This window comes from Protopterus annectens, chromosome 9.part0 (assembly GCF_019279795.1).
Source record: "Protopterus annectens isolate FY-2018-M chromosome 9.part0, PAN1.0, whole genome shotgun sequence".
In the NCBI taxonomy this organism is placed as follows: Eukaryota; Metazoa; Chordata; order Ceratodontiformes; family Protopteridae; genus Protopterus; species Protopterus annectens.
The window spans coordinates 1,802,996,769-1,803,018,089 of NC_056743.1; the positions used below are offsets into that span (position 1 = coordinate 1,802,996,769).

Here is a 21,321-nt window from a genome sequence, read left to right on the forward strand (position 1 = left end):
CTGCCTTGTGCTTTGGACGTGGTTCTTCTTTTGTTATTTTACATTTTCAAATAAGTCAACCAAGTTAAGTTGGCAGGACCTGCCCTTGAGTCTGTGAGTTACCAATGTCATTATTTATTAATTCCATAATGATCCTTTCCATAGTCTTACACATAAAGCTGGTTAGGCTTATAGGTCTGTAATTACCCAGGTACATTGAAGACCCACCTTTGTGCAAGGGAATTACTATTGCTGTCCTCCATTCATCTGGCAAAGTCGGTTTTGAGGCTGTTATTGAATAGCTTCTGTAGGCTGTGAGACAAGTCATGTTCCAGGTTGACCAGCAGGCAGTCTGGTATGTTATCTGGCCCCACAGACATAGTGTTATTATTCTGGGGATATATTGGCGGGTGGATGTAGGTATGTGATCAGAGAATATGGAGGGGAGGATGTGAAGTTTGAACTAAATTTTCCTGATAAAAGATTTGCTATGTCCTTGGGGTCTGTAAAGTCATTTGCTATTAGCTCTCCACAGTGCTGGGCATTGCTTATGAGGTTTTTAACATAATTAAAGAAGGCTTTGTGGTTATCTTCACCTGGGTGGCTATGTTTACCTCATATCTGGCTTTAGTTGATTTGATCAGGGTCAAAGGTTCCTTGCTTAGTTTAGCAAGAGTGCTTTAGGTGTCCTGAGAGTTAGATTTATTTTTGTGTGCAATGATTTCTTTCTTTTATTATAAAGCCTGTTTATGTTTAGGTTACATCACAGCAGTAATTTTTTAATTTGGTATTGTATTTATTTTCTGAGGGGAACAGATGGATCTGTCCTAGTACGGACCACCCTGATTGCATTTATCTCATTTCATAGCTGACAAGCAGTGCGCTATTTATTACAATATATCCATATTGGATTGTTACTGTTGTTTATCAAGCTGCAGTCAACATCCACACCTGACTCATCTTACAAGATACCGCCATAACCCTCAGTGACCTTAAACACTGTGCTGTTTCGTTGCTGTTCTGTGTGCACACTTTGCATTATCCGTTGTGCTGTTAGATTACTTTTATGTCTATGCGTTTTACAAGCATTTTGTGATTAGTGTTAATTTCCTTGTCACCTGAACTCTTTGCCTGCTACGTGGCATTCATCACTTGCTGGTCATTCTGTGTTGTGTAATGCTGTTTGCGTTTTGCTCCATGGGTCACTAGGGACAATGAGCACTGGGCAGTGGATGCCACATTCAGTGAAACATAGATAAATAAAACACTGTTGCACATTATCGGTTCCAGGTCACCACATTTTGCTGTTAACTCTTAGCACTGATGTTAGAGACGAATGCTCTGTCCCTCATCACTGGTGCTCTGTATGTCAGAACATTACATAACTACCTATAAAGAGTAACAAAACTGATGCTCCATCTATTAACTGTCCTGACAGCAGTCCGAATGATGTGGCAGTATATTTTTAAATCTTAATGTTTTCATGTACAACAGGCTACAGACATTTCTTTACAGAGTACCTTGATCTGTAACTTTTCAGATGTGGAACACAGTTTACAGTATTTGCACTTCAAGAGTTGTTGCATTCCGTTGTAGTATCTAATTTACATAGAAATGGTTTTGATACTTTATGTTGAACCAACATAAAATGGACAGCACAGTGACTTACTTAGTGGTACAGTGTTGGCCTTACAGCTTCATAGTTTATCCTAACGTCCAGTCAGTGCCTGTACAGAGCTTGCATGTTCTGTCTGTTCCTTTGTAGGTTTTCTGAGGACACTGGTTTTATAGTTAAAGATCATGTCAAAAGGTCTGTTCTAGCTTTGAAAACATTGTGAAAAGTCATCTATCTCCAAGTAGTCCTCATAATGCCTTTTTTACACTTTTAATAAAAATAAAAACACTTTTATTGTGTGTTTGCCAAACGTAGAACACACACTCTGTGCCTCTGACATCATTGCACCTAGCTCTTTAACCAGGTGATTTAGGAGAGTTTCTATTATATAATCGAAGACGCAATCCTTCAAATGCGTCTTGATTGAACTTGAAAGCACAAAACAGCAAAACAGCGAAATGGCACATAAGCAATTTCTTTCCCTGGGAAAGAAATCACTTGGCTGCCTCCTTTACTTTGACGTTTTCGTCACTGTAGTGCGATCTCGGAGTTGGTATATGGGGAAAAAATTGCTGTTCCAAGTGTTCGGGATTGTAAGCTTTCTCTTACATGAGGGTCGATAAATCAGCGTTCACTTTATTAAGCGTTCGCTGATTTAATATAGACCCATTTAGGATGCCTAATTGCATTTAGGTTAATATAACTAAAAAATAAAAAAAGAGAGAAAACATAAGCTGTTGTAACACAGCACCCGAAAAAGCTTTTCTGTGCAGTCTTTTTAGTAAGATTAAACTTATCAGAAGAGCTGTTCCAGGTGCTCTTCCCCTGCAAACTTTTTAAAATGTATTTATTTTTGTATTTTGCATAGGGTAGAAGTGCTTTAGCCCCCAGAAATATGTCATCTGGTTACATCTTTCGTGTCACACAGTAGGAAGGGTGTGATAGTCTGTAGTTAAAGTGCATTTTTTTAATCTTATTTTTCATAAAAATCAGTATTGTTATAAGAAAATAGGACCAGAATTGCAAATAGTTTAAACACGTCGCAAAAGGCAGTAAATGGAATGCAAATGCTACAATCTGTTTCATGCCTTAGTATACAAGTTTTAGCATAGGTTCATAAATGATTGCTAAGCTAAAGACACAAGGGGGGGCATATTAAGCCTAGACAGGCTTCCCAAATGTGTTAGCCAAGTTTTGATACCCTAAGATTATTTTAAGGGGTACATGTAGGCTTGGGCATAGGTGGTCAAGCTCTGTCTAATAGAGATGTAGGTGCCAAACCAGGGATGAATTTCCACTTGGCCATCTACTTGTCCAACTTACCTTTGAGTTGGATTAGGGAAGAACTCTGTTTCAAATGGATGTAAAGTATGCTTCAATGAAGGGGAAGCCTCTTGAGACACATACCTGTCCCTCCAGTATATCCTATTTATGTTGCAAATGAGATTTAGGTCCCTAGATCAGATAATTCTAATGCTGTTTGTTTTGTGGATGTGTAACAGATCCATCAGAGTAAGATATTGCATGTTTTGTAGACCAGGTGTAGAGTGCATCTCATCAGTATTTAGGAAACCAGGTACAGGGATAAGTCTTTGAGGCGGTCCGCATAGGACAAGTTGCTTACACTCTCTTCTTTTTGTGTGTGATCTCTGAGGATTTTCCAGTTGTTGCATATTTCTAGTAAGGTACATACCAAAAGAGGTGTAGTACTTAATGATTGGTCTGATGAGGACTGAGTACAGCAAAACAGTAACATTCTTGGGCCTAGATGCCATACCCTTTCTTGTAAGCTGTGCAACATAAACTGAAAATAAAATAATATTATGTTAGGTACCGTGGTGCAGAGTAACAGAGCTCTAATTGTGACACAGATAACCTGAATTTAAATAGTGGTCCAGGCACCGCAAGAGACAGACAGAAGAGAATGGAAGTAAAGGGCAATACAGCTAACCTATCCCAGGGTTAGAATGTGGTATCGTATGGTTCTGGCCAGCGTGGATGCTGCTCTTGAGCAGGAAATGGCTTCATGAAAGGTGGAGCTGCTGCAGAGAAGGACATGGGCTGCAGCCACTGAAGCTAGTCAAAGTAACCCTTGTTAGCATATGCAAGGGTCTATGCATGCTGTAATAATCAGATGTAGATAGTCCCTTCAGTGACACCGGTCTAGACATTGTGATCTGGAGTGGTGTTATGGCTGTAGAAACTTCAGCAATTTCTGGGATGCAGGTAGAGGAACAAACAATCCTCATGGGTGCCAGTTTAGTCCCCTCCCCGACAGGTGCTCCCTCCCATTAGATGATGAAACAAACGTGCTGAGTCAAATTGTGGATGGTTTCATGGTGAGTAGGAACAGGGCAAAAGATACAGAAAAAAGTAATATCATTTGAAAATAGCTTGTTATAATTGCTGGAAAAATATGTGTGCTTACTTCACAAGAATCTGACAAAGGCATACAGCCTGATAAATGTGTTGTAAAACAGTGGAGTATGGTATTGTTGACAGTGGGCTCTAATCTGTGCTGTAGCTGAACATTTGGCACTGATAAATTCTTGTTTGATGTTGCATTTAGTCTCACAGAATCTCCTTATTTTTCTTCATTGCAGCTGCACTGATTTGTCCGTAGCATTTTTGTTTTACCTATATGTTGTCCACGTTAGCTGACTGTACACAGATGTCCAGTGTCCTCTGCGCTAACTGCCATATTGTAGCTGAGTGAGTCCAAGCACATAATGGCCTGTTTTCCACAGGTGGCTTTGTAGCTTTGCCCTTATTAAGTGCCTTATCTAGACTCACAGGCCGTACACGTGCAAGCTTTTGTAATGAAATCCAAGAGTGCAAGATGTAACTTGTTTGTATCTCATTGCCAAAACCACTAGACTATGCAATCGGTTTCCTACTGATTAAAGAAGATGGGGGCATGAGGGAGTGTTTGATGTTTTCATTATTAATCAGTGTTAGCCCATGATCTGATAGCAGAGCTCCTGCACAAACACGCTGTACCCTGGAGCATCTATACCTGTGAGAGGCACTTTTTACATCTTTGATGTAAAGCTGCATAAAGCTCACTGCAACAGATATGACGCCAGCATCAGTACTGGTAACATCTCGCTATACATTTCTTGGATGTGCCTGCCTTAAGGCAGAAGATATATTAACATTACAGTGATGATGGAATTTGTTATTTATTGATATCATTTTTATTTGTTGACTGTGGGGTCCAGCTGTGTAGTATTCATTTACAGTGGAGAAAAGTTGTAGACATTTCAGGATTTTCTTACAAAAAATTAAAACATAAATATAATTTGAATGGATACAGAAAGAAGTGTACACATAGGAGTATGCAGGAATGCTATGTCAATGAAAAAGTAGTCTGAGTCAAGAGTTAAGTAAGCAACAACTGTAGAAATTCAGTTTTACTGTATGTACGCAGTGACAACTGTACTATTAACTTTATACATCAGTAATGACATACAATCGTAAGTGAAAAAAGCCACAGTGAGCTATGTATATCATTGAATTCAGGTGCAATATGATAGCATTGGTGTACGCAGAAAACAGCAAATATGTCAGTAGTGAACCATTTATTAGTTTCACTAAACACTATCAAAATGTAATTGTACAAGGGCATGCCCAGTAACAATGGAGTATGATTAAAGGATACATATTAGAATAAAAGGTAATAGTTGTAAATACAATAAAGGTGGCTGCTGTAGGTGATCTGATGTACAAAGTAAGAGAGGAGAACCACAGGTAAACTAATGCAATGTCCAGTAGGCTTTATAGAAAGAGCATGCAGAGAGAGGAAGGGAGGAGTGTGAGAGAAAAACGTAGGGAATATGACAGAGAAAGTAGAATTTGGGAGGTCAAGTGGGTGCGAAGCATGTCTGTCACCCTCTAAAAGCAGGAAATCTGGACAAAGCCATAAATAAAAGTGGGCAAAGTCACAAAAATATGGACAATTTTTAAATATTGCTCTAACAGAGAAAGTGGATAGAACAGGTTTTGTATTAGCATGAATTTTCTGAAGTATATGAAGTCTGAAACTCAAATGTCTGTCATTATTTTCTAACTTCAGTGTTTAATGATTTACCACTAATTTGCCAAAAAAAGACAATTTTATGAAAACTGGAGAAAAAAATATGAGGGAAAATCTGGACATTCTGCAAAAATCTGTACACTTGAGAGGTGTGGTGGGAAGTACTTCTTAGGAGTTATAGATAATGACAGGAATAGGAACTGTGAGAATTAGAAGGTAGGAGGCAGCTGTAAGAAAGGAATCTAGGCAATGAATTAGAAGAAGTGAAGGAGGAAGAGGGGGAGAGTGAGGAGTCCTGACACAAGATGGGATGGAAAGTCAACAGACAGAAGTAGAGACTGGAAACAACATAGGCAGCAATCTACTTAACACCGAATGTGTGATAAGAGACCTTGGGACCCAGGTGGGCAGTAGTCTCTCCTTTGATAGTCACATCGCCACAGTAGTCAGGAAGTCCTTCTATGTGGCACACCTCATCACAAAAGGGTTCTCATCCAGGAAAAAAAGAGGTCATTGGTCCCCTCTACTCGACACTCATTAGACCCATTATAGAGTACAACGCCCCTTTTGGAATGTACCTCACAAGACATCTGCAGCAGCTGGAAAGGCCACAGAAGTACATCACAAAAGAGGATTACTGGCCTCAAACAAATGCCCTACACTGACCGCTTCAAAAAACTCCAGCTTTACTCCGTAGCATATCGCCTACTCCAACGTGATCTCTGCCTAACATATAAAGCCATGTTAAACCCAGAGCTGTTGGACATGCTACACCTAAAGAAATCCCAATCCCTCCAAACTACATGCTGTAGGGACCTAAACCTTGTCACAACAATAAACAGGACATGCTGGAGGGATACATTCCTGTCCCAGAGACTTCCCATACTGTGGAACAAGCTACCCATCTATGTCAAGCAAAGTTCTTCATTAGCACTCATCAAGAAAAATCTTGATGAGTGGATGGGAAATAGGAAATATGCCCCGGGGATCACAACTGTGTCTCTGCTCAACAGTGGCACAGGAAAATAACTTTCTTGGGTGGCATAAGCCAGGGAACCTTGTTGGCTAGGCTTACAGAGGCCCTTGGGCCAATAGCCTAGTACCTGCCTATGAACCTATGAATAACTGGTGACTTTTGATTATTTAGCTGGGTCAGTTAATGCCACAGTTACATGATGAGTTACTGGAGAGGTGTAACGCAAAGGCTAGTTTGAAGACCCTTCTGAAGGTGAGCTCTTGTATATTAAGAGGAAATGTATTTTCTTATTTTACTACATAGACATGATCAGTTTAAGGTCAACTTGAACTCATTTTCCAAGCTGACTTCAACATTTTTGTAAATTTCATACCTTGAATGGGTAATTAATGCACAGAGATAAGCAAGTCTGCATTCAAGAGGCTGATATATATAAATATATATTTACATATCTATTGTTTAAATTAAGGCAAGACCTGACTCGGATATCATGTCTGATAATAGTTTAATTAAATAATAAGTAATAATAACATAGTAAATATTTAAATAAATTAGTAGCTAAAGTACAAACTGCGGATCTGATGCTATAAATGTTGCAACAAGAAATGTTAAGCCCTCAGCACACGGGGCTAACCTGTCAGTATCATACTGATTCTACAAGTCATTCACAAAAACGTAACATAGAAGTGGGCCAAGCACAGAGCCCCGTGGAAGACCTTCAGATGAAAAGAGATAGCATTACATGGGGTAACCTGTCAGTGTCATACTGATTCGACAAGTCATTCACAAAAACGTAACATAAAAGTGTGCCAAGCACAGAGCCCCTTGGAAGACCTGAAGACCCATCAGATGGGGGGAGATGGTGTTGTCGCATCTGACAGCCTCAGTTCTCTCTCTCAGAGGTATCTGTTGAACCATTGTGTAGTAGCCCCAGCTAATCGATTGGTAGAGAGTGCTTCCTTAGAAGGAGCTCTCAACTGATCATATCCAGTGCCTTTGACAAGTCAACAAGGATAATATGCCTCACTGCCATAGTTAAGGTTTGAGCATTTGTAAGCCATTATGTTAAGGAGAGCTGAAATCCAAGTTGTAAGTAATGACATTTATTTAGTTATTTATTTAACATTTGTTTACCAGGAAAGTTTGACTGAGACAGAGCCCATTTTCAGTGGAGGCCCAGGGAGAAACACTCCAGATGCATGTTTTTGGAATGTGAGAGGAAACTGGAGCACTTGGAGGAAACCCAGACAAACACAGGGAGGACAGACAGACTCTGCACAGAAGGCACCCCAGCCAAGAATTGAACCTGAGAACCTCTTGCTGTGAGGTGATAATGCTAACCACTGCACCACTGTGCTGATAAACCTGAGAGTGCGCCAATTTTTTTCAAAGTTTTAAAGAGGATGCAAAAAGCAGTGGGCTGATTATTTCTGACAATGAACAAAGGATCCCCCTCATGTAATTTCTGACTTTCCAGTGTCTGGGAACCCACATTTTTTTCAAGTACACAGTGGTTTATCAGAACAGAAATTGATGAAAACGACTGGGGCCCTAACGTTAATGTTGGCATGAAAGGAAGTCTGTGACCAGAGAGCACAGTTTAAGCTTCAGTAACTGTCATCTCATACAGTTAACTTGAGTAGTTTAAAGAGTGGAGTAAAATGAGTACACAGGAGGCTGTGGCATAAGTATTCTTTTCACTGTTCTAACCCTGTTGCAGTCAGTCATGGACTGGTTTGCTGTCATCTAGAAGTCCAAGCTTTGGAGTGGTTCTTAGGTTAACTGATATGAAGTACAGATCAAATTTTACCTCTTAATTACAGGTAATTTTAATCAGTTGACCATCACGAGGGAAGCTTATTTTTAGACAGTATTTAAAAATATGAATTATTTAGTGATTCATGGTTTTTGGCAGAAAAAAAGCATGGTCTTAGTTTTCGTTTTAGTTGTACTGAGAAGACATGATGAGAAGGACTGAATCTTCAAAGCTTCATGTCATTTTGGATTTGAGTGAAGTGAATTGGCTTTACAGGTAACATTTGTTATGTGCGGATCCATAAATAATATTGTCAAGTCACCTTAATATTGGGTGAGTATCAATGTATAGCAAAGATCAGACATGTTGTTAGCAAGTATGGTAGAAACTAAAGGGCCAGGAATGGATCCCTGCTGGCCCATACAATTAGCACTGAAGATGATTTTAAGATAGTCCAATGCACAAATCGGCTTCATCTCTCAATATTTGCCAAAAAGGTAGAGCAACAGCACAGGTTGCAAGGCAGTCTAGAAGTAATGCTTTGCCAATGTCAGGAAACAGTGCACCAGTAGATTCACTTTGGTTAACTTTGCCACGGAGGATGACCCTAAAAGCAAGGAAAGCAATGTGTGTACTATGTTCATGGCAGAAACTATGTTGGGAAGTTGAAGGAATTTTATTTATTTATTTATTTTATTTTACTTTTATTTTATTTTACATTTGTTAACCGGGCGTGTCTGACTGAGTCTAAAAGGCCCTTTTTCAGCAGATGCCCAGGGAGAAAAGCTCCACAAAGAAAAATTACAGACACATTTAGTTATTTAGACATGATCAGTATACACACAAATTACAAGAGACATGTTTTTACAGTGGTATGCGGCACATAGACAGTTACAGTGGAGAGAACAAACAAAAAAGTAATAATTTTAAAAATAAAGGTAATTAATAGATTTGTGGTGTACAACTGAAATTTGGAACATAGGTAGAATACATACATAGTACACAGATACAGTACATACACTGTAGATTAGCCAGTGTTTGTGAGTAAGATTGAAAACTATTATCAAGTGCTCTAGATTTAGTATGTATATGTTATCCGCTTTCACTAGCCTGGGGAGCAATCATGGCACTGCCAACTTTGCTTGAGATGTTGCCTGATGAGGTCTTTAAAGGAGGCTTTGGATGATGTGTTTTGAATACTAGTAGGGACAGAGTTCCATTTTTTAGCCACTGAACTACTATATAGTGCATCTCCAAAGCTATTGTAACTGTTGGTGTCTTCTAGTAGTAAAACAATAATTCCAACGAACCTTGAATCCTGGTTTTAAAAACAGTTCTGCTTTATTGTAGATAGGACCAACAAACATCCACGAACAAACACGAAGCGCTTTCCCCCTAGATTATAGGGCATCATCAGAGTAATGAAACAAACTATCATCATCCCTTATATAGTAAAGCTTTTGAACATTTAAACAATAATTGATAAATTAGAATGCATCATTGAGTAATTAAGTAATTAATTATTGTTTTGGTGAAGAAAACGTAAAAACAACGTTGCTGCACATAAATCTAAAAAAATACAAGTGTGTAGTAACTGCGTACTTGTTTTACAAATAAAAACTTTTTCATTCCAGGGTTAAATTCCTGCTTTTATAACTCTTGAAAAATAAATTGACCAAAACGACTATGTGTTGTCAGTAAAAAACAAGAACCAGTTCAAAAAAGATTTAAAAATTTCTCTATTGTGTAAAATAGTCAACATTGCTTAATAAGTGTTAAGATAATGTTATAATGTTGTACGATAACCAACTTAATATGTTAAAAAATGTATGTGTATAGAATAGATCAATATTAATGTCTAAATAATAAAAAAAATACTTATATAAAATTATTAAATATAACAGTAAAATGTATAATTAACTTACAAACTGTTAAATATGCTTAAAATATTATTTATAAGGTAGTAAATAGTAATAAAATTAGTATAAATATAAAAAACTAACTAAAACAGTCATCCTAAGTAACCAGCTGGCAGGTAACAAAAAAAAAATAATAAATAAATAGTTGATATATATGTGCAATATAAATATATAGTGTAAACACATAATATGATAAGTGGGGTGGTGTAATACTAAAAATACAATTCTAGATAAATTGTGATTTAAGCTTTAATATGCTAGAAATTGATATTTGTTCATTAATGCCAGGTCGCGTAGTGGCATTCAACCTAAGTTGCCACAAACATTCCTTGGCTTCAAGTATCGTTTTTTCATCACCACCATTGTGTCCTTTATTGAATGTTCTATCAATAATGAAAAATAAAAATCTTTTAAAATTAAGACAATTGATACTGTGGTTGTAAAGGGCACTAGTTGTTTTGTGTTTTTTAATATCATGTAAATGTTCAGTAATTCGTGTTTTGAGATTTCTAATCGTTTTTCCTACGTAAAACGCTTGACAGGCTGTACAGGATGCTACATATACCACCATGCTTGAATTACAATTACATAACCCTGGACATCTGATGGTCTTAACATAGTTGTTAATAGAACGATAAGGACCATCGTTAATAAATCTACAGACATGGCATGTTCCACATTTACTCATCTTAGATTTCTTGTACACTTCATTATTAGTACATTGTTCAAACAGATTTTTTAAATTTCTACCTCTACTGAACGTTATTTTGGGTGTGTTACCCAAAATATCTGTGAGTTCTGGATTTAGTTCTAAAACACTAGTCCAAGATTCATGTATAGTGTTAACAATCTCTTGAGAACAATGATTATATGGTAGAATGAAAGTGTCGTGTCTTGTGGTTAATGAATTCGTACTCGTGTTAGTTTTCAAATCTTGAGAGATAATCGGTTTATATAGTATAGACCTTTTTGTTAAAATTTCTTTACTAATCTCTTGAATAAGTTCAACAGGGTATCCTCTGGCCAAAACCATACTCATGAGTTTATTCAATTCTTGTTCAAAAACTACATCATTACTGACAATTCTGGACAGTCTGGCCATTTGTCCTTTGACTAAATTCTTCTTTTGATGCATCGGGTGGCAACTGTCAAAGTGTAGAAAAGAATTGGAGTATGTTTTCTTCCTATAAATACCTGATTCAAACTTGTTATTGCCTATAGAAAGCGTGATATCCAAAAAGTTAACGTTGTTGACAAACACGTGACTAGTGAATTTAAGAAAACTTGTGGTTTCTCCCAAAAAGGTAGTAAATTCATTAAATTCGTCTTCAGTTCCCTTCCAGAAAATAAGAATATCATCTAAATAACGCAAGTATAGTAACACCTTGTTCCAAAATCTACTAGTAAAAACAAACTCAGATTCCCAAAAGGCTAGAACTAAGTTAGCGTAAATGGGGGCACACCTGGCCCCAATAGCTACCCCCTTGGTTTGTCTGAAATAATTGTTATTAAAGAATTAAAAATTATTCTCCAAAACAAATTCTAACATTTCAGTTAACAATCGATTATCAGGACCATTGTGTTTACAATATTTGTTGAGACATGCTTCAAACATGTCAAGACCTTCGTCATGGGGAATTGCTGTAAAAAGATTGACAACATCCACAGTGGCCATTATAAATTCCGTTCTGAAATCAAAATTGTTCATAAATTGTCTTACTAGTTCAAGACAGTGCCACGAATCTTTTAAAATGTGTGGTATAGAATTCAGAATTGATTTACACTTAAAATCTATAAAAGCTGCTAGTGCTTCAGTCTTTGAACCTTTCGCTGACACTATGGGTCTAAATGGGGGGTTGCTAATGTGTTTATGAATTTTAGGAATCCCAAATATAGATGGTGTGATTGGAAATTCCACCAAGATGTAGTTAAAAGTTTGTTGGTCAATTCTCCCATCCATCAAAAATTCATAAAACAGCCAATCTATCTTAGTATATGCTTTGTTAATCTCATGTCTACTAACCTTTTGGTATGTTTCGTTGTCTTCCAAAAGTGTTGACATCCTATTACAATAGTCAGAACTAAGCATAATAACCACACCCCCACCCTTGTCGGGTTTCATTATTCTGTATTTGTCTGAACCAGTGAGTTCTTTAAGACAAAAATTCTCTGCTGGCGTCAAATTGTGTTTATTAATGGTTTTGCTACTAATAATTCTTCTAATTTGAGATTCGCATAACTTTTCTAGTAGTAGTTTGCTTGATGATCTAAGAGGCCTTTTGGCTGAGTGATGTTGTACTAGGATTTTGAGGGCAGGACACTTATTGGGGGGTAATAGATAGAATGACAGAGGCAGAGCTGATTGTAGGTTAGGAGGTTGGGCAGTTCAAGCCAGTGGAGATGTCTCAAAGCAATACAGTGATGAGTTCTATATAAGCAATTTGCAGCAAAGCGGGCAATTCTGTTATAGCAGGCTTTCATTTTGCTTAGTTCAGTTTTGTTGAGATTAGTCAAAATGGGAAATGCATAGAGTAGGGTGGATAGAAGTTGGGAGCGAGCAATGGCTGATCTTGTGTTGTTGGTAAGAAATGGTTTGATACAGTAGAGTGACCCCAGTTTGGCATCCACTTTTTTAATAGTTAAGTTGAGATGACTATCAAATTTTAGGTGGGAGTCTATGGTTATTCCCAATAGCTTAGCCTGTGCCACTGGAGCAATTGGAGTAGCATTTGTGGAGTAGATAGTGAATTGACTGTTAGTGTTTTTGTTAGAACTGGTTATAATTATAAGCTGAGTTTTCTTTGGATTGAGGATAAGTTGGGCTTTGGTAAGGTAGTTTTCAATGTCAGAGAATGCTAGTTGAGTTGTATGCAGGAGGGTGGGAATGTTTTGTGCAGCACAGATTAACGTAGTGTCATCTGCATACTGAATTATAGATATATGCTGTGTGGAGGTATGGATGTCATTTGTGAAGACTGTGAATAGTAGTGGTCCTAAGATAGAACCCTGTGGGACTCCTATAGTTATGGGCAGCTGAGGAGAGAGAGAATTTTCCCATTTCACAGCTTGGTACCTGTCAGTTAAGTAGCTTTGGAACCAGTTAAGAGTGGAATTTGATAGATTATATTGGTTTAGTTTGTTTAGCAGGATTTGGTGTGAGCCTGTGTCAAATGCTTTGGACATATCCAAAAAAAAAAGAGTTGACACTTGTAGGCCTTCATTTTTGAGACAGTTTACTGTGTCTGTGAAACAGAGGAAGGCTGTAGTGGTACTATGGGCAGGTCTGAAACCATGCTGAGTAGGTGACAGGATGCTGCTGTCTAGGAGATAGTTTAGCATCTGGGTATGGATGCATTTTTCTAGGATTTTGGCCAGAGGGGAGAGTAAAGCAATGGGTCTGTAGTTATTAAGTTCAGTGGATGTCCCGCCTTTATGTATGGGTGTAACATAGGATATTTTCCAGAGTTTGGGAACATAGTTTTCAACAATTGATCTGTTTATGAGAGTGGAGAATGGGATAGCAATAGCATCTGCTGTGAGTTTCAAGAAATAGCTGGGGAGTAGGTCGGCTGCTGTTGATGAGGTTTTTAGTTTGGAGAGCATGCTTTTGATTGAAGTGGTGGAAACTGTTTTGAGGATAAAGCTTGTATTAGTGTTATTTGTGTTGGGGGGGTAGTGAGGAAGGAACTGTCCTGTGATACTAAGGATAGAATTGAGTTAACAAAGTGGGAGTTGAATTGTGTTTCGATGGGAACTTTAGTGTCAGGGGTGGTTGGTTTGGGGGTAGCCTTTTGGGTGGATTTTATTAGCTGGCTTACATTTTTCCAAAATTTTTGCGGGTTGTGTTGGTATTTAGTTTGTAATGTTGTGTAGTAGTATTTTTTGTCCAGCCTATTGCATTTTTTTGTACGGTTGCGCAGTTCTTGGTACTTAGTTAGGCTTTGTGTTTTTTTGTTTTTTTGATAGTAAAGCCAGGCAGTGTCTCTGGACTTGAGGATTTGTTTGGTTTCTTTACTGAGCCAGGGGTTTGTAGAGGTTCTAACCTTGATTTTGCACAATGGAGCGACAGTGTCTAGGTGTTGTAGAAATGTTTTGTTGAAATATGCTACGGCCTGGTCAAGTGGGAGGGTTTTTTTTTGGGGGGGGGTCCAGTCACAGTTACGGAGTAAAGTGTTGAGGACCTCAGGAGAGAATTGTTTTGTGTTTCTAGTGGATATATAGTTAGTGGCTTTGCATATGCTTGTTCTAGTATGTATAAAGTATATTATGTTGTGGTCACTTAAGGTGTCTGGGAGACTGCCTGAGTGAGGGTACAATGTGGGGTTGTTAGTTAGGACCCAGTCAAGGATGGATTCCCTTTTAGATTTTTGATCACATCTAGTTGAAATTTGGACTAGCTGCTGGTAGCCATGTAGATTTATTAGATTACTTGGTGGTTCTGATATACAGGTGAACCAATCTAGGTTGAAGTCCCTCAGAATAAGGGTTTCTTGTGAGTATGTGGAAGAACACCAGGATAAGAAGTCTTCAAGGCTAGCAGGTGTATTACCAGGTGGAATATAGATCACAATTGTGGTGATGACCTTTTCAGGGTGAAGTTGAAGTTGTGAAATAAATATGTCCCAATTATTGGGAGAGGGGTAGGAGTTTGGAAATTGACAGACAGTTAAGTTGAACTTGTACAGTAAGGCAGTTCCACCCCCTTTATGAAGTGGTCTGTCTTGTCTGATATTGTTGCCGGTAGGGAGAACTTCTGAGTTAGCTATGTTTTTATTTAGCCAGGTTTCTGTTAAAGCAACTATGTCTGGGGAGTAGTGTGCTATTGTGGCCTGGAGTTCAGCTATTTTATTTTTGATACTTCTAATATTAATATTTAGCATTAAATGATGGTTGGTGTTGCTGCTGTTGTTGATTTGCCCAGGGATGAAGAAAGTGGGGGTGGTGTGTTCTGACAGTTGTGTTGGAGCAGTCTGTGTTGGACAGGATGGATTTGGGCCTGGGTTGGGGTGGATATCCCCACTTATGGTGAGCTTGAAGTTAAAATGGTTATACAGATGTTGGAGTTTGGTGAGGAGTGTGAGAAAGTATTGTGTTTTTTTGGAGTAGGAATGAGAGCATATGTGTTTAGTTCTGAATTGGTCCGTTATGTAGTTCTTGAATAACTGTGGGCAGATATTATTATAATGTGTGGTGTCTGTATACAAGAGTGCATAATGTAGTGTTGTGTTACTAAGTTTAGGGATATTGCTAGAGTGATAACTTGTAGTGTTGTAAAGAATTATGAGAAGACAGACTAGACTTAGTTGTGTGATAGTCATGGTTATAAAGTTTAAGTTGTTTTTAGGTGGGAGTTCTGAATAGGAATTATAGGGTTGCACTATATGTGGATGGGGAAATAGTGTGGGTGATGTAAAAAATGCCTAGTGGGAATGAGAGTGATTGGGAGTATTTTGTGTGGAGCAAGTTGGTGTGGTATAATGTGATATGACTTGAGGAGCTGTGATTGGTGGAGGTGATGTGAGGGTGAGCTGTGGGTGTGGCTGTGATTACTATAAATGTAGAGGTAGTGGGGGCGGGAGGTAATAGGGGGCAGGGGAGTGGAGAGAGCCCGAGCGTTAGCGAGGGCGAATGGAGCGGGGCAGAGCCAACAAGACAAGAGAAAAAAGTAAGTATTACTTTACAAATCTGAACACTTTAAACAAATTCCTGAGGTCTAATGGCTTACCGGCAAGCAGAATGTAATTGCTGAAGAACACTTGTGTCCTGGTGGGAGACTAGAAACTTAAAGATGGCTCCATGCTCAGCAGGATTCTAATATAGACTTTGTATTGGGGGAGGAAGATAGCACAAGGGGTGTAAACCAGGTGGAATGCAAAGAAACCAGAGATGCAATCAGTGGAAATCAGTGAAGGCCTCAGAGGGGGTAAGTAATCATTCAAACTACCTGTAAAGTGAAGGAGAGAAGAGACAGCAAAGTTTATTAAGGTTAGAAGTGTGTTTTCACATTGCATTGCTGATTAGTAACCAGTTTGTGCACAGATTAGAGTAGGGAGATACATTAGCAATGAAGGGGAATGTATAGAGATGCAAATAAACAGGTGGGCCTCCAAGTGATACAAACTAAGGCAGAAAGCACTGAGAGGGCTGCTTGATGGTTAATTTAGTCACAGGGATGGGAATTAAATGTATACTGTGTATTGGACAGTTAGGATTACTGTACTGGCGCGGGGGGGGGGGACACAAGGCTACAACAGTCAGTTTTATTAGCAAGCTGAGAACTACTAAGAAATACTGCTAATGTAATAGCTTCACTCTCATAAAACATACAGGTAGAATGCCTGGGTGAACTGACCCTGTTCTTGAGGCTCAAAATGTATATCCTTGTTCTTATATTGTATGGATGGAGTGGTAGCCGCAAACTGTAGATTTGCTTGAGTGTGCTCTGAAGAGAGAGAGAGAAAAAAAGAGGATGAAGCGAGTAGAAGGAGACAAAGACAGGTCAAAGGAAGTAATGAGGAGACAGGAGGCTGTAAAAGATGTAAATCTGAGGATAGTGTGGATAAAGCAGGAGAATAGATGCTACTGCTACAGTTTGAGAGTGCTTCAACAGTAACCACATCACAGTGCCATAACTTAGTTTGGAAACAGGTTAATAAATCATGCACAATACATTTATTAGCCAGTTTTCCTGTGCATACAAGAAAAAGGAAAATGAACACTGAATAGTACAGCTGAAGCAATAGCAGAGACAACTGTAGTGCTAAATCAGTAAATACTGTTTCTAACTCCAACACTAAGTCAATTAGATGTACATTACAGTTATAACAGCAGTTTTAGTAGCACAGAGACAATATAGCTGCAGTGGTAGTGTCAGTAAAAACACAATTCCTGAATGACGTAATCAGCCAGTTAAATAAACAAATAAGCAGATCAGTAATCAGGAATCAGAAAAATGAGTACTAGTTGTATAAATCCAAATACAGCAAAAAGTAAGTATTACTTTACAAATCTGAACACTTTAAACAAATTCCTGAGGTCTAATGGCTTACCGGCAAGCAGAATGTAATTGCTGAAGAGCACTTGTGTCCTGGTGGGAGACTAGAAACTTAAAGATGGCTCCATGCTAAGCAGGATTCTAATATAGACTTTGTATTGGGGGTACACAAATGGTGATTTTCATGTCTTAATTGCCATATTTTATTACACATGCTAACTCCACAACTGCACAGCTGTGTCGCGGGGGCAAACACCCATAATGGCTATTCTCTTTCACAGTGCTTTTTCTATTTCCTGAAATAACCAAAGTGACTTTTGTAGCTATTGCACTTTTTTCTTAATTTAGCAGCATTAAATGCCACAGTGTAATTCCTGATGATTGTGCATTGAGCTCCCTTGACTTATTATCTTATAGGATCCATAGGAGCTGCAAAGCAACTGAGCTGTAAGACCATTTCCACATTGTCAGTACACACCCTTTAGACCTTGCTACTCACTGTAAGGCCATTTCCACATTGTCATACACACTCATTAGACCTTGCTACTCGCTATAAGGCCATTTCCGCGTTGTCAGTACACACCCATTATACCTTGCAACTCGCTGTAAGGCTATTTCCACATTGTCAGTACACACCCATTAGACCTTGCTACTCGCTATAAACCCATTTCCACATTGTCAGTACACACCCATTAGACCTTGCTACTCGCTGTAAGGCCATTTCCAGATTGTCAGTACACACCCGTTAGACCTTGCTACTCGCATTAAGGCCATTTCCACGTTGTCAGTACACACCCATTAGACTTTGCTACTTGGTGTAAGGCCATTTCCACGTTATCAATACACACCCATTAAACCTTGTTACTCACTGTAAGGCTATTTCTGCATTGTCAGTACACATCCATTAGACCCTGCTACTCTTTTCAGGCATGGACAAACCAGTCATACCAGGAGTGACTTTATGAGCATCTGTCCTGTAACCCATCTCCTTTTAAAGGCAGATCGTGTGCCATACTGCTTAACCTGGAGATGAAGTTTGTTCCAGAGAAGGGGTAAGTGTCACATAACAGATCTATTCCTCCTCTTTGTCTTATTTCGATCTCTAGCACTAGCAATAGCTGGACTGTTTGACTTATGGAGGTATAATAGTTTTTGGACTATTGGATCCCAGGATAAGGCCTCCAGTCTTCAGTTGTAGTTAAGATCATTTAGGCCCCTGACCTTTTTAGTTACAAACCTCTGGGGTCTTTCCAGTTGCCTGATATGTTTGGTAAGGTACATACCAAAGGGGGCATTGTATTCAATGATGAGGTCTAATCAATGCAGAGTACAGGGAGGGGAGGACTTCTTTTGATCTGAAAAAAATACCTTTTGCTATGAGCTGTGCAGAGAAAAATGATGTTTTAGCTATCATTGTAACAAGATGATCAAATGTAAGGGAGCTGTCCATCCAAGTACTCAGGCCTTTCACAGTTTTTGTTATTTTTAAGTGGTGTGTTATCAGTGTTATAAGTTTGAGATAGGGAGATGTTTACCAAATGCGTCAATGTTGCACTTTTTGGAATTGAGTCTGAGCCCATTTTTAATACACTAGCTATTGACAAGTGTAAGCTCTTGTTGGAGTGCCTGAATGTCAGAAGATGATTTGATGATGACTCCCAGGTTGCACTCATCTGTGACTTTGGTAACCCAAGATCTCCATTTGATAAGTGGGGATCTGAGACATAGATGCCGAACAGCAAAGGTCCAATTACAGATCCCTGATGAAGTCCACTAGTCACTTTTGTGCTCAGAGGATGCACCCTCAACTCTTACTGTGTGAGCTGTATCTCTAAGCCAGTTGGCTATTCACTTAACCTCATGCAGGTTAGTTTGGCGCTCCTTCAACATGTTTATTAACTTTCATGTGGTAGTGTATCAGATGCCTTAACATGGTGACGGTAAGCTGTGTGGACAGCTTGTCCACAGTCTGTTGCCTGAGTAAATCTTTCAAAGATGATCTACCCTTGACAAAGCCAAATTGCTGGGGGTTAAGTTTGATAACATTTTTGATATCATAGTTAATTAGGTCAGTTATGATATATTCCATGGCTTTGCATGTTAGACTTGTTAGGCTGATGGGTCTTTAAATTCCTGATGCTGCTGTGGAGCCATCCTTGTAGAGTGCCAACACAATAGCTGTGGGCCACTGCCATGGGACAAAACCAGTTGCCGTCCTCCTGTGTTATTCTACATCTGTTCATTGACTTTTGGTTTGGGCTGAGCTAAGATGTCCATGGTCATACTACCTTGATCAGAGAAAGCTGCACTATTTGCTGTTGGTTTACTGGTCAGCATCATTATAAGATGTGAGAATAAATCCACAACAATAAGCTGCTTTTCTGTGACTTTCTTGAATGAGGTGAAGATATTAAAAATTCTAATACTTCATTTTGCCAATTTGCATATTTTATGTATATATATATATATATATATATATATATATGTATATATATATATATATATATATATATATATATATGGTAGCTCTTCATTTGTTCAAACTTTCAAATGTTCGAAACTCATATGGCTGACACCATATGAGCGAACGTCTGAAAGGCCGACAAATGATAGGAGATCCTTCTACAGTGCGGGAGTGGGAGAGTCCCCTTTCCTGCACTATAATGCAATCTCAGAGTGAGAATATTTAAGTAGCAGGGGGTGTGGGGGATGGAGGGGGGCCTTGCCCCCCTGCATAACACAGTTTTACTGTGTTTACAGGTAGGTAAATGGTGCTATTTCAGGATGTCGGTCTTTCGGAATGTCAATCATATGGTATCTGCCATATGAAAGTCAGCATTCTGAACGGTCGACATTCTGAAGTAGACCTATATATGTATATATATATATATATATATATATATATATATATATGTGTATATATATATATATATATATATATATATATGTATATATATATATATATATATGTACATAAACCTATGAAATCCCTGCTTTGGGCAACTAATCAAGGAGAATCAATCCTCACCACTGACACCTGTAAGAGATGTTCGCTTAGAACAAAAATATATACGGTATTTCCAGATGCAGCTTTCTGCACCAAGCACAGTTTCCCTTAAGAGCACACAGGGAGCTGGGTTTTCTTTCTCTCTATACAGGCCCCAAGTAAGACTCCCCACTGACACAGCTGTAGAGTTGAGTTATCAGCCGAGTGTTCCAAGCCAAGTCCTGCACCACCCTCTCTGTGAAACCAGTGCTCTATGTCCCTGCTCCAAGTAGTTCACACACACACACACACACACACACACACACACACACACACACGGGAAAGGCTAACACAGATTTACAAGCTATGCCCCCTCTGCTCAGACTATATAGTAGATACCACCACCAGAACACTCTAAAGCCAGCTAGCCTAAGGCTCTTACAAGGGTACCCAATTATACTGAGTAAAATTAATAGTAATACAAATGGTAGTGTTTGACCAATGCAGCAAGGCTTTCAAGAGTGGCCACGGTGTCACCAAATAAATTTAAGTACTCTCAAAGGTTAAAATATTCTCTAAAGGACCAGTCACAATGAAAAGTATAAATATATTTAATAATATATAATAAAAGAACATGAAAATACTAATTATCTATTTACAGTAAACACCAGAGTTTCAGCTCACAGGAAATTTGAAATAACACAGATGGATAGATGTACACAGCTACAGAAAAATAGTAGTTAACTAATCTCACTATAGTTTCCTGACTGATTTAAAGAATTATTATTCCATGGTTACTTACTAAAGCACGGCAAGATGAAGTAGGTGAGTGTTCCTTCTTTGTCAGGTTTCAAAAACAAACTGCTCAGAGACTTCTGTCTCACCTAGTATTAAAGCATCATTTCAGTGCTGGCTTTCAGAATGATATCACACACATCTGGTCATCTGACTTCTGGTTCCCACACTATCACCCTTTACTAGAAACTGAACCAGAATATAGCACATATGTGTTACCATACACCCACATAGAGCTTGCTAAGATGTGTCATAGCATCTGGAG

At 38.6% G+C, this 21,321-nt stretch overlaps 1 protein-coding gene across 2 annotated transcripts in view; it reads left to right on the forward strand.

Annotated features, from left to right (window-relative positions):
- LOC122812274 (sphingosine 1-phosphate receptor 2-like) overlaps positions 1-21,321 on the forward strand; it is a 586,862-nt gene that overhangs the window by 98,872 nt on the left and 466,669 nt on the right. The window lies entirely within an intron of this gene.